Source organism: Dermacentor variabilis, chromosome 5 (assembly GCF_050947875.1).
Source record: "Dermacentor variabilis isolate Ectoservices chromosome 5, ASM5094787v1, whole genome shotgun sequence".
Classification (NCBI taxonomy): domain Eukaryota; kingdom Metazoa; phylum Arthropoda; class Arachnida; order Ixodida; family Ixodidae; genus Dermacentor; species Dermacentor variabilis.
The window spans coordinates 201,052,141-201,065,591 of NC_134572.1; the positions used below are offsets into that span (position 1 = coordinate 201,052,141).

Genomic DNA, 13,451 nt, shown 5'->3' on the forward strand with positions numbered 1-13,451 from the left:
CAATCAGCGGCGCACTGGAAGTGATCTTTCATGTGTCTACATCGGGCCTCCTCCCGCGTCGCGGCAAATTTCGCGTAGATTCCGAGAGTTCTCGCTGAGAATGATAATCTCCGAGATTGCGACTTGCGGGTCGCGCTCAGCCGGGCTTGCCGTAATGACCCTCAGTCGCGAGTCGCAAATGGTCGCGCTGCCTCTTCAAGTTGACGGTGTGAATGAGCCATTAATGAACGGCTCATACCCCCGTAGACGCGGCCTCCAAATTACGACGACGGAAGAGAAGCGCATTCTACGCTGGAATGAATAGCGGCAACGAAGCCAGCTGTGCAAGACGACGACGTTCGCGCTATTGCTGATTACGAAACTTTTTCAGCCACGGAGCAGCTGTCGAAGAAGACGGCGACGAACGCACTAGCAGTGGCACTGGCGCGTTTGCACGGCTGGCTCCGAGAATTTTAAGTACTTTCCGAGTCTCAAATTGAACAGGAGGCAGGCCGTCGCCGGGGGACAGCTCCAGACGAACACCTCACCCTAACCAATTCCATCTTATATGTATCTTCCCAGATAAGCATCACGATGACACGGGCAAATTGTGCCAGGAAGGACCAGCAACACTCAAACACATGCTGTGCGAGTGCATAGGAAGGATGACAGCTGCTCCGGAGACCCTGTCGTCGAGGTGGGCCGCTGCTCTGCGCCGCTCAGACCTCAGCATCCAGACGTAGGCAGTCTAGCAAGCCCGTGAGGCGGCGTTGACGCAGGGCCTTGACGTTTCTCCGTCGGAGACCTAAGCCTGGGTCGACTTAAACCTTGCCGGACGTTCAATAAAGTTGTATCCATCCATCCATTCCACAGGGGTATTTGCCATTGAGCTTGGGCCTTTCTGTACTATCACCAGGATCCACCCAAATGAAGATTTTTTTTATGTTGCCGGACGCCGAAAAAACTATGGAAAGTTAGCATATATAGACCGTTTTTTCGTAGGCGCCGCCATATTGCGAATGCAGTGGCGCCGCCTATGAGCAGCGCCATACTGGCTTGGGTGAAAGCGGTCATTTGCATGGCAGGTACACTGTAAAATAATTTACACCCTAAAAAGTGAAAAAGGCTGTAAATGTGTCTATAACTCACACCCTTAGGGTGTCCATTATATAGATAACACCCTAAGGGTGTGAGTTATAGACACATTTACACCCTTTTTCACTTTTTAGGGTGTAAATTGTTTTACAGTGTATACGCTCGGCGGTAGGTTCTGGCGTTTGTTTTCGCGGTCGTGCGGTCTGTTTAGTATGACGTGCGTCTTCGACGTGGTAAACGGTTCTGTGAAATGTGCTGAAGTGGTTTAAGGCGTAATGGCCAGAATTTCTACTGGCGTTGAGGTGGACGGAACACGCAGCGCGATGTGTGCACGCATATTTGAGCCTACAATCAGCCTCGGAGATCAACTGTGTATTTCTGAATGTTCCAATCACTAATGTGACCTTATTGTAGTATTATCCTCTATTTCTTAGCTGCGGTTTAGGAGTCATGAAACATACGCGATGAACGTAACAGCGTCTGCTACGATAGGAGCTGTGATGTTATACTTTTACAAGCGTTCAAACTGTTCGCTGTAGGTTACATTGCGTGACTACTTGGTTCGATGGATGAGGTTTCCGCCCCTGAATAAAATAGTTTGGCAAGTAATACCACCATACCTTACAGTCTGAATTAAGCTTGTCCAGAAAAGAGACTGTTTACGAACTGCGCGAGCGTCCTAAGCAGTGGTAGGTGCTGGACTACATATATATTTGTTCTATATACCGCATGGTCCAAGCATACGGCATCAGCGGTTATATATTTATAAACGTTGTGCGGCGTGATTATGCGAGGTTCTATTGCAGCGTTAGCCCGTTTTCTCTTGCTTTTTTGAGGAAAAGGATGATAACCGAATTTTTTTTTCGGTTGTGTTCGTTCCGTTCTCTAAGACGCACTAACACGTATTACGGAAATTTTGTCCTCAAAAATAGGCATCGCATTCTTTTTATGCGATCCCTCTCATATATTACGGCTGTATGCAGGCCAAAAAGGCAATGCCGAAGCGCACAGCTTACATATGTATCGTGCCGGTTCACCAACCGCAGTGATCGCTGTGTTGAGCAGCGCCATCGGCCTCATGCAGGAAGGATAGCGTAGACATATGGTAATTTGAAGCCTGCTTGACTTGAAATGCGCGAGAACGATGCCGGTGCATCACAAATATTTCGTAGCGCCTGTCGCTTAGATGTTTCGTGGTTGCCTTAGGTTGGCCGTGCACGAGCATGCGCTCTAATGTTTTAGTCCTTATGCCAAGCGACCAGATGCTGAGCAGATTTACCATTTCATGCTAGTAATACAGAGACGCCGTTTCTCTTCGTTGAATTAAAACCGTTAAATGCAAAAGAGTTCACAACTCACAGACGCACCGCGGCTTACAATGCGCATCGCGTGTTTGCGCCCCCAAGAGATATTTCAGCGTACTGTAGTTACCGATGCACCGAAAGGCTTCCCTGACGACCTTATATGAACGGACATGGCTTAAATTTCAGAAAGTACCATCTAAAACATCTCCAAATCGTTCCGCAGCACGCGACAGCAATACTTTCAAGCAGCGCCGCGCCGGATCGCCCAAGCCAGAGAGGAGGAAAAGCTCCCCGCGCGCCCTATCCTCCTCGCCCGATGAAACGGTCTATAGCTTTCGCTGTAAAACTTGGAGGATGCTTAAGCTCGGCCTTTAATAGCGAAACGCGATAGCATTCAAATTGACTGCTTCTCACGTCTTCTGGAAACTGCAGCTTATATAACCGTAATGTTTACCGGGATGTGCTGGCGGAGAACGCTATGCACGAAGGCGAGCTTTCTGGTATGAACTTGTGTCGGCTGATCCCGGAGAATACTGCCCACAGCCGCGCCATAAGAATTACATAATAGGGTTCTGTTTTTGTTTCGCACCTTAAAGTTTATGTCTCCGAAAATTTAACAATAAAGGCATGCGCTATCGTTGTTTTGTTTCATGACATGTGTGGGATGTCGTGTCTGCCGAAGGACGAATCCCAACATAAAAACGTAACGCTTCTTTATTCGACTAACGATGGCAGCGGACGAGCATACCAACGCTACGTTCGTCCCAGTAGCGGAAGGTAGAAGGCGGTCTTTCTCAACCAGGCAGCCTGTTTTATAGCCACCGTCGCTGACGCATACCTCGGGTGACCATGCAGTCCAGCGTGCAGCTGTGTTATGCTGGGCCAGGTGATAAGAAGACGGAGGGTGCGCAGAAATGTGCGCGGAGTGTGTCGCCACATCACCCCTCCCCCCCCGCGGAGTGGAGAGCCCTCAGGGCTTGAAAAAATCTGGGCAGCGTACGCGACGTCCCCTGCGTGTAGTGACAGAAGCAGGCTGCGATGTCGACGATTGTGGATGGACGTCTGTGGGTGTACTGGTATTCCCTGGTTCGGCGGAATCGGTGTAGGCCGACTTCAGCCGTTCGATAGAGACGCGGACGGCGTTCCCTTTAATGCGCAGGGTGAAGGTTTTGTCATCGCGACGGAGAACTGGGTAGGGTCCGCTGTAAGGTGGCTGTAAAGGCCGGCGGACGGTGTCGTCGCGGAGAAAAGTGTGCGAGCACGTTGCCAGATCCTTGAAGACGAAGGGGGCGGTCTTACAGTGGTGAGCTGCAGGTGACGGGCGGGGGGCAGCGATGATGCGTCGGAGCCGGGTGATGAAATCGGTGGGATCTGACGTCGCGGTGGTGGATGGCGGTGCAGCGAGAAATTCGCCTGGGAGACGGAGGGGTTCCCCGTAGACGAGATCTGCGGGTGTAGCCTGAATGTCGGGCTTGAAGGTGGCGCGAAAACCTAGGGTGACGGCTGGGATGGCTTCAGGCCAGGCCACTGTCGGTGGAAACGTTCGATCATCCCGTTGGCATATGGGTGGTAGCTGGTGGTCCGTGAGCGTTCGAACCCGATGGTCAGCCCGAGCAGCCGGAAAAGGTGCGATTCAAACTGTCGTCCTTGGTCGGTGGTGACGCGGCGAGGGGGCCCGAAGCGGGCAATCCAGCCGGCGAAGAAGGCCGAGGCGACGTCTTCCGCAGTGATTCCCTCCAGTGGCCATGCCTCAGGCCATCGAGTGTACCGATCGATGGTGGTGAGGCAGTAGCGATAGCGTCCAGCTGGAGGCAGGGGCCCTATGATATCAAGGTGGACCTGTTGAAACCGACCAGAGGTCTGGGGGAATGCGCCGAGCGGTGAAGTGACATGCCTGGTGACTTTAACGCGCTGGCATTGAATGCAGGAGCGCGCCCAGGTGCGGCAATCCCGCTGCATGGAGGGCCAGACATAGCGGTCAGCCACGAGGCGTGCAGATGCGCGTAAGCCGGGATGGCTGAGATTATGTAGCTAGTTAAAGAGGCCACGGCGATGGGAAAGGGGCACGTAAGGCCTGCTTCGTGCTGTTGATATGTCGCAGTAGATAGTCTTTGTCGTTTCAGGTATGGGGACTTGCTGCAGCTGTATCGAGGACCCGCCCTTAAGAAGCTCCTGCAGTTCAGCGTCCGTAGTCTGAGTCTCGGCGAGGACATCAGCTGTTATCTGCGAAGGGCTAATAGCTGCCACACGTGAAAGCGCGTCGGCGACCACGTTGTCCTTCCCGCTGACATGTTGGATGTCGGTGGTAAACTGGGCGATGAACGAGAGCTGGTTCTGCTGAACCGGCGGGAGTTTGTCGCGGCGCTGAGAGAAGGCGTAGGTCAGAGGTTTATGGTCGGTGTAGATAGTGCAGTGTTGTGCTTCGAGAATGTGGCGAAAGTGCTGAACTGCTTCGTATATCGCCAGAAGTTCTCTGTAGTAAGCTGGCGAACTCGACGGCGCGGGGGTCGTGGTTTCGTCGGTGGGACTGGCCGCAGAAGGGGTCGTTTTGCGAGCTGAGAGTTTCTTGGAGAAGAACGCCAAGGGATGCCACGTGTTGTCTACGTGCTGCATAAGGGCGGCGCCTACGGCGATGCTAGAGGCGTCCGTGAAGAGCCCCAAGGGAGCGTCTGGCACAGGATGGGAGAGAAGTGTGGCGGTGCAAAGAGCAGCTTTGCATTTTTCGAAAAGTTCCGTTGAAGCCGGTGTCCATGTGACGGGTTGGTTTCCTCGTAGACCAGCCAAGGCATCATGGAGGGGAGCCTGGTAGTCGGCTGCCTGTGGCAAGAAACGTCTGTAAAGGTTCAGCATGCCGAGGAAACGGCGAAGGTCTTTAGCGGTGGTTGGTTGAGTGTAATTTTGCATCTCTAAGATGCGTTGAGGTGAGGGTCGAGTTCCCTCTGATCAGACTTCATGGCCTAGGAATTTGATGACTGAAGCGCTGAGCGTGCTCTTTGGGCCATTGACGAGTTAGCCGTGGTCATCGAGGCGTTGGAAAAGCAGACGAAGGTGCCTGTGGTGTTCGTCGGTGTTGCGGGAAAAGACCAATATGTCGTCTAGATAGACGAGGCAGAAGCCGAGGCCGCGGACGACTTCGTCGATGAAGCGTTGAAAGGTGTGTCCAGCGTTCCTCAGGCCAAAGATCATGAAGGGAAACTCGAACAAGCCGAAAGGAGTAATAATTGCAGTTTTCGGGACGTCGTCCGGATTGACGAGTATCTGCGTGCAGGCCTTGACCAAGTCTAGCACGGAAAAAACGTGGCAGCCGGAAATGCAATTGATGATGATGTTTCTCGAATAAAGAAACGTCACGTCCGGGTCACCAGATGTGGGATGTCGTGTCTGCCGAAGGACGAATCCCAACATAAAAACGTAGCGCTTCTTTCTTCGACTAACGATGGCAGCGGACGGGCATGCCAACGCTACGTTCGTCCCAGTAGCGCAAGGTAGAAGGCGGTCTTTCTCAGCCAGGCAGCCTGTTTTTATAGCCACCGTCGGTGACGCATACCTCGGGTGACGTGGCGGTGGCGCTATGTTTTATCGACCATGCAGTCCAGCGTGCAGCTGTGTTATGCTGGGCCAGATGATAAGAAGACGGAGGGTGCGCAGAAATGTGCGCGGAGTGTGTCACCACACATGTATTTGCGGGCGGTCGTTCTCAGAATTCCAAAGAATAACTTTGTCAAAAATGTAAGACCAGGTATGGGTGACTTTGGTGATAGAATGGTGTGGCAATATAACCCGCTTAAAGTTGGGTTATCTTCGCTGTGTGAGAAAAAGCACCTCTCAGTCAAATAGTCCCGAATCCATTGAGACATTGGGCCTCCAGCTCCCACAGCCTCAAATGAGTTCAGCATTGCCTTATGGGCGACGTTGTCGTATGCTCCTTTGGTATCCAGAAAAAGTGCCACTTATGGGTGGTTGAGGCTTTTTTTGTTCTTGGACTCAGTATACGATGTCAGTGACGTTGTCGATGGACGAGCCACCTCTACGAAAGCCCGCCTGACGTCCGGATAAATGTTGAATTGTTATAAATACTGTTCCGAGCGAGAAAGCATCATTCTTTCCATCACTTTCCCGACAAAGTTCGAAAGCGCAATCGAACAATATTATGATAAATCAAGCGGCGACTTTCCAGGTTTTTGAATGACGATCAAGCGGCTCGATTTTCATTGTTTAGGTATGGCGCCGTTGTGCCAAGACTCATTGTAGTATTTGAGCAGCTCACCACGTGCGTCATGTCTAATGTGGCATAGGGCAGCGTACGTGATGCCATCTGGACCTGGTGACGAAGAACACCTGCAGGTCGCTAACGCAGCGTCGAGCTCTTCGAGGGGAAATAGCGCGTTCATTTCTTGTACACATGCCTTAGAGATGTCAATCAGCGCTGCGTCAGTAATGATGACCACGGGCCCATCAACCCGTACACAGGAATCTTCAGCCACTTCAAGCTTCGAGCGGAAATGGTAGAGGGCCAGAGCGCGAAAGGGCTTCCGTTGATGCGGACTTGAGCGATGACCCCTTACCGTTCTCCACATGTACGAGAGTGATTTTCGGGGATCAAGCGACTGACAAAAAGTTTTCTATGGCTTGTTTTTCAATACGGCCCTGGACTTTCTTTTGTATGCGTCGTGAAGCTATGAGATCCTAAATGGACTTCCTGCGCCGAGACCTTCTCTCCGTCTGTCGCCATGCCGTATGCAGCCTCTCCAGTTCTATATCAGAGTCTGTTCGCTTTGCTTACCTCGTAAGCGAGCAGAGGCCTGCTTTCATTGCTTCTGCGATTGCATCTTCGGTATTATGTGAAAGGCCTTTCAGACATTCGTCATCCATATGCTTCTTACACATTGACCAATCAACTGTCCGCAATACAGTAGAGGAGCATTGCTCAACTCCACTAATCTTTATGCATGTTGGAATATGGTCGCTTTTATGTGTTTCCATGTTTGTAAACCGTTGGACGCCCGAGGCAAAGTGCCGTTGCACCAACGTTAAGTCCAAGGTGGTGCCTCTCAGAAATGTAAGGCTGCCACATATCATGTTCGGCAGCAAAGGAGGCAAGACTTCTGCCTCCAGAGTAAATTTTAGTGCTTCTCCATATCTGGTGATGCGCGTTAATGTCAGCTGTGATAACCAAAGGGCCATTGGTCATTAGCATTATTTTATTCAGTCTTCTGCCGTCAAAGTGACCCGATAAAAGGCTCCAAGTAATGTACATGGAACAGCCTTTTTTGACATGCTTTTTTTACATGCAGGCAGACATATTGGTTGTTGTCATGAGGCTCTAGCGCCTTAGCGACATGTGTAAAGTCCGTGCGGATGTGCATGATAACTTTCGTGCGCGCACCGCATGTGGACGAGACGAAAGATTCGGAGCCAGACAATCTGAGTGGAGTTGATGTATTTCGTTCGCAAATGACCAATATGAGGAACGGATTTCTGAAAACGAATTCGCGAAAGCCTGCTAAACGGGTCCTAAGACCTCTGACATTCCATTCAAAGATTGACGCACTTTTAACTTCAGCGCGAAAGGGGACTATTGATCGAGCCAATGTGCGTGAACGATGCTAGCAAGCACTGTATTGAGTGCATCCAGTATTTGCACAGCACTTCGAGCTGCTGGTGTTTGCAGCTTCTTCAGTATCATGCGGATTGTATTAATTAGCGACTGCAGTATTACAACCACCTGCCTGTCTTGGTCGCATAAATACCCGACTGTAGACGCCGGGGGCTGTCCATCAAAAGTTTCCTGTGACTCTGTTGGTTATTGCAGCCCTTTTAGGCCGACCAAGATTCGCCAGATGTGGTCTGCTCAGTGGCCTTATTCTTTGTAGTCCTTTCCACGGTGCCTGGCCTGGGCCGCAGAAGGAAATGATGTAGGAAGTGGCATGCACGTCGCAGAGACAACAGCCTTCCTTCAAGTGCGTCGACCGCGGGAACGTCGCTTCCTGATGTTATGGGTGCGATGACATGAATGATATCTCACCATCTTTTTCAAGATGCAGTTCCCTTCCTAATATGCGATGAAGCTTCATGTGACCTGCCGCAGTTCGAACACTTCATTACAGTTGCGCGACATTTATCTGCAGCGTGGGGCTCGGCGTAGCGGGGGCATCCTGCCTGAATTTCGCAGGCACTGGGGCCCTATAACGCAAAACTATTCCAATATGTTTTATTCCAATCTTCTGACGTCAAATTCGCGTAACCGCCGACGCAAGCATCGGGCGGACACCCGCAGGATTGTCTGAACAGACCAATCAAACGCTCTCCTCGTTCATAGGAGGTCACTTTTGTTTCCTTGAAGAACGAATAACATTGCCTACCTTGAGCGGCTTGTCTTATCTAATTGGCTGACAAAAGGCGAGGAGCACGTTCAAGTGGAGAGGGATTCGATGGGCCGAGCCACTGCACTGAAAATCGATAACTGAATGATGAGGGTGTCTTTGATTGGTTCGCTTTCCCTTACTTAGCTTGCGGTGGCAGGTCGAAAATCGCGGCGGCATGCAACGGAAGCTTAAGAATGACGCGGAAACAGATCGTCAGCTAAGAATAGTTGGCATAACGAGATCGTAAACATGCCGAAAGTGCTCTAAAACGTAACACACCCACGCAAGAAGCTTTATTATGCGCAAATAATCATCATACCTTGCTGGTGAAGCAGCGCACTGACAGGGACACAGTGAAGACACAAGAAAAGACGACGCTCGCTCCACTCGCAATTATAGTTGCGAGTGCAGCGAGTGTCGTCTTGTTTCTTAACTGTGTCCATGTCAGTGTGCTGCTTCACCAGCAAGGTATGATGATTACTCACCAACTAGCCCAACTTTCCACGTTACTGACACGCAAATAAGCCCATGCTCACCGTCAGGTGCGAGTAGCGAGTGACTTAGTGATCGGCGGCAGCTATCTTTTATTCATTCCGTAACGGGGCAGCCGGTGGCTATTCCGAAGAAAATTCAGTTTTGTTCGGCATATTATTGTATCTTTAAAGCGCACACGTCACCCTGACGCGTGAGTTTTTGCGGTTTTGTGACGTCGTGTGACAAGCAGGGCCGCTATTTTGTAGCGATGCCTTATGCCTTATTCTATGCTATTCTTATCATCCGCCACACACGGCCGCCTGATCCCGTTGATAATGTGGGCAGACCGTCGCTCTGACCACTGGCCGAGCGCGAAAAGCCTGAAAAGGCATAGAATCGGAAAAGGCATCGCTACAACATACCGGTCCAGGGCCGCTATTTTGTAGCGATGTCTTATGCCTTATTCTATGCTATTCTTATCATCCACTACACACGGCCGCCTGATCCCGTTGATAATGTGGGCAGACCGTCGCTCTGACCACTGGCCAAGCTCGCGAAAAGCCTGAAAAGGCATAGAATCGGAAAAGGCATCGCTACAAAATACCGGCCCAGGTGAAGCGGGTGCAGCCCGAAAGCTTTTGAACAATAGCTGAGGGCTAATGGCGAAAATGCGTCGAATCAGAAATAACTGTTTTTCTTTTGTTCGGTCAAATCATGCATGATCAATATGCACCCGTCATATCAGATTGGGAGCTATCGCGGTATTCGTGACGTCGCGTGACAGACAGGGGAACTGGGGGCATGTGTTGGCTTGATCAGAATCGGCAAGTCGTTATTATAGATGTCGCCATCTAGATCGTAGATAACGCCAGTGACAACATCAGATTCCAGAGGAATGTAAGAGCGCACCTGAATGCCATCTTAGTCCGTTGCGCCGCTCAGAGTGCTCACAGTACCTGCAAACTGGACATCCACCGCCAGTAGATTTTTCACGAGTGTGTACTCGAATGTCCGATCTCTAGTTTGGCAGCAGGGCTTGCAGTGACATCGACACACATTACCTGTTAAGTACTTTCATGCTAACGATAGGAAGCGTGGGGACAAATATGACGGTATTGGCAACCGGCCACTGGGTGTGTCTTACTGTTTGCGTGCTTGACGATGAAGACGTCCTGGTGTTCTTTCTTTTCGCACTGCGGCTATGCGCAACCTGGAAGTCGTCATCGGAAGGATCAACACTGCTCAAAGTAAACGTGCGTGTCCTCCCTGTCGCTCTCGCTCCCTTGACCGAGCCGCCTCCTGGAGGCGGCCGCCATTGACGCCGCCGTTTCCAACAGACGTGCAGAGTGGCCCACTTGCATCAATACCGAGCAGGGAGCGAGCACCAGCGTATGCTCTTAAACTTTCACTGAAATAAACCGAACCTAGAAATAACAGCGCTGTATCAAAAACACTTCGTCATCTTCAACCCGTGAAGTACGACTTACACACAACATGCAGACATGATAGAGTCGTATTGTTATTCGAATTTACGTGAAACGACAAATCTGTCATACACAGAAACTGACAGACAAATCCCTTTTCCAGCTGTTGTTCGAGGTCTGGCTGAGTGGCTTCGGCCTCTAGGTGGCGGTACCATAGCAAAGCATATACATCTTCATTGCACTGGAAGTGGTAAGGGAATACATCTACTTCCGCCAGGTAGTGACCACGGATCCGGATCATGAGACTGAAATAATCAGAAGAATAAGAATGGGCTGGGCAGCGTCTGGCAGGCATTCTCAGATCATGAACAACAGGTTGTCATTATCCCTCAAGAGAAAAGTGTATAACCGCTGTGTCTTACCAGTACTCACGTACGGGGCAGAAACCTGGAGGCATACGAAAAGGGTTCGACTTGAATTGAGGCCGACGCAGCGAGCTGTGGAAAGAAGAATGATGGGTGTAACGTTAAGGGATAAGAAAAGAGCAGATTGGGTGAGGGAACAAACGCGAGTCAATGACATCTTAGTTGAAGTCAAGAAAAAGAAATGGGGGCATGGGCAGGACATGTAATGAGGAGGGAAGATAACCGATGGTCATTAAGAATTACTGACTGGATTCCAAGGGAAGGGAAGCGTAGCAGGGGGCGGCAGAAAGTTAGATGGGTGGATGAGATTAAGAAGTTTGAAGGGACGACATGGCCACAATTAGTACATGACCGGAGTAGTTGGAGAAGTATGGGAGAGACCTTTTCCCTGCAGTTGGCTTAACCAGGCTGTTGTTGTTGTTGTTGTTGATGATGATGATGATGATGATGATACATCCTCATTATTGTAGGCCGTGCGCCTAGCGCAAATGTGTAATTGAAGTAATTGAATTTCTCAAAGTAAGGTCTGTCAGAAAATTCGTGAAGTACAAATTACACACAATCTGCAGAGATCATGGCATCGGATGGTGGTTCTATTATACAAGAAAACGTAATTCTGTTACACACACTTTATTACGAGGAAACTGCAACAGAAAGCCTTCCAGCTGCCGTTTGATTTTGGGCCCTCTGTCTGGCGCAACTGCGTTATTGAACTAATAGAATTTCTCAAAGTAAAATATGTTAGAACATTTCTGAAGTAGGACTTACGACTTACACACAACCTACAGACATGATAGCAACAGATTCTTATTCGAGTTTCAGAAAAAATTTAAATTCTGTATCGTGTTTTTTTCCTTTTCCAGCTGCCCCGTTTCTTGGGTGAGCGCGCCACGAAAAAGCCCGACCAACTAGAGGCTATCAGGTCCGCTGCAAAAAAAAAAAAAAGAAGAAACAGTGCTGTGATATCGTGTTGTCTTGGAGCTCCTGTCATTGTTGAAAAAGGGGGCGAAGGATTCCTCAAGCCGTCATTTGAAAGGCTTTCACTACGCCTCCTCTGACAAAACAAATAAAGCAATGAATCATTCATATCGGATGGAAAGTCATTCATAGAGATGAGGATTAGCAATGAGCCAAAATTACATTGCCTCATGAAACACCACGTGCAATAAGATAGCAAAGAACGCAAGGACAGAATTTTCGCTACACAAGATTCCGCAAGATAATCTACGTTATGTGGCGACAGTTTCGCTAATAAACAGAAGTGAAACTGGCCAATAGGTTTTCCAGAACCCTGTAAGGTGGAGAAAGGTTCATAAAAGAGAATATTGACACGTGGTAGCGACGCTGAACAACACAGTAGCACAACTGTAAATGGCGAAACAAACTCTTTATTGGTGAACCTGTGCCCAGAATAACAGGCTACATACACCCAAAGCACAACGATAGCGGCGAATACTGTGGCCGATTGTCGAAACTCGGGCCTGCCGGTCAAGCGCAACGGCTTTTATACATGAGCCATCAAAGTGGTAGTAGCAGTAAACTTTATCGAGCTCGTGAGCAGCTAGGCAGGGGGCCTGTTAAGTAGGTCTCTACCCAGCTGTTGGCTAGTCCCATGTTGAAACAGAGAGGCCGTGCCGCTCCACTCGTTCACGGGCCCTCTGAACAGCCAGGACTGGACGTCGTGACTGGGGTCTGTGAGGGCCTTTGTGCAGTCTTCTTCTTGGTTAAAATCCTGTAACACATGCCAGAGCATGTGATTTAATGAGCAAGATTCAGTGCCACAATATGGGCAGAGTGGATCAGTGTCGGGGTGGAGCATGTTCAGAAAGCCGCTCAGAAAGAGGGGGTGGAAAGAAGGGTAGGACCCGCAATGGAGCATGCGGACCGTGCTATCTTGTGTGATCTGTTGAAGAGAAAAACCAGTCACAAACACAAAGGACAAGAGGAGAGGTTCACACCACAACCAGTCGTTGTGGTGTGAACGTAGAAAGAACGTAGAACGTATAAAGTACTACAGAATTCACGTCACGCATACAATCAGATTACAGAAGCTTCAATGACAATAGACAACGCATAGACTCATCGTTAACATTCCACTAAGTTCCATTCTGCTGGAGCGTCTTGCGCTAAGCGACAACTTTGTGTTTTTAGTGGGTGATATACAGGCCCAGACGGAAGGATAATGAAGTACACGTGTCAATGCCCCCCTTTTACAAAGCATAATCCTCACGATACAAACACATTCGCAAGAACCTAAAGCACCTGCACTGCAGATATATATAACACACACAAAGGAACAACGTCCCAGAGTTACTTCGGGTTGGCATGTGGGGGTAAGGAATACTTAAGGTCGTGAGCCGCGCCGCTGTGACTGCGAAATGCCGT

At 49.9% G+C, this 13,451-nt stretch overlaps 1 protein-coding gene across 1 annotated transcript in view; it reads left to right on the forward strand.

Moving 5' to 3' along the window:
• Positions 1-13,451, forward strand: part of hh (hedgehog signaling protein) — a 216,138-nt gene that overhangs the window by 8,378 nt on the left and 194,309 nt on the right. The window lies entirely within an intron of this gene.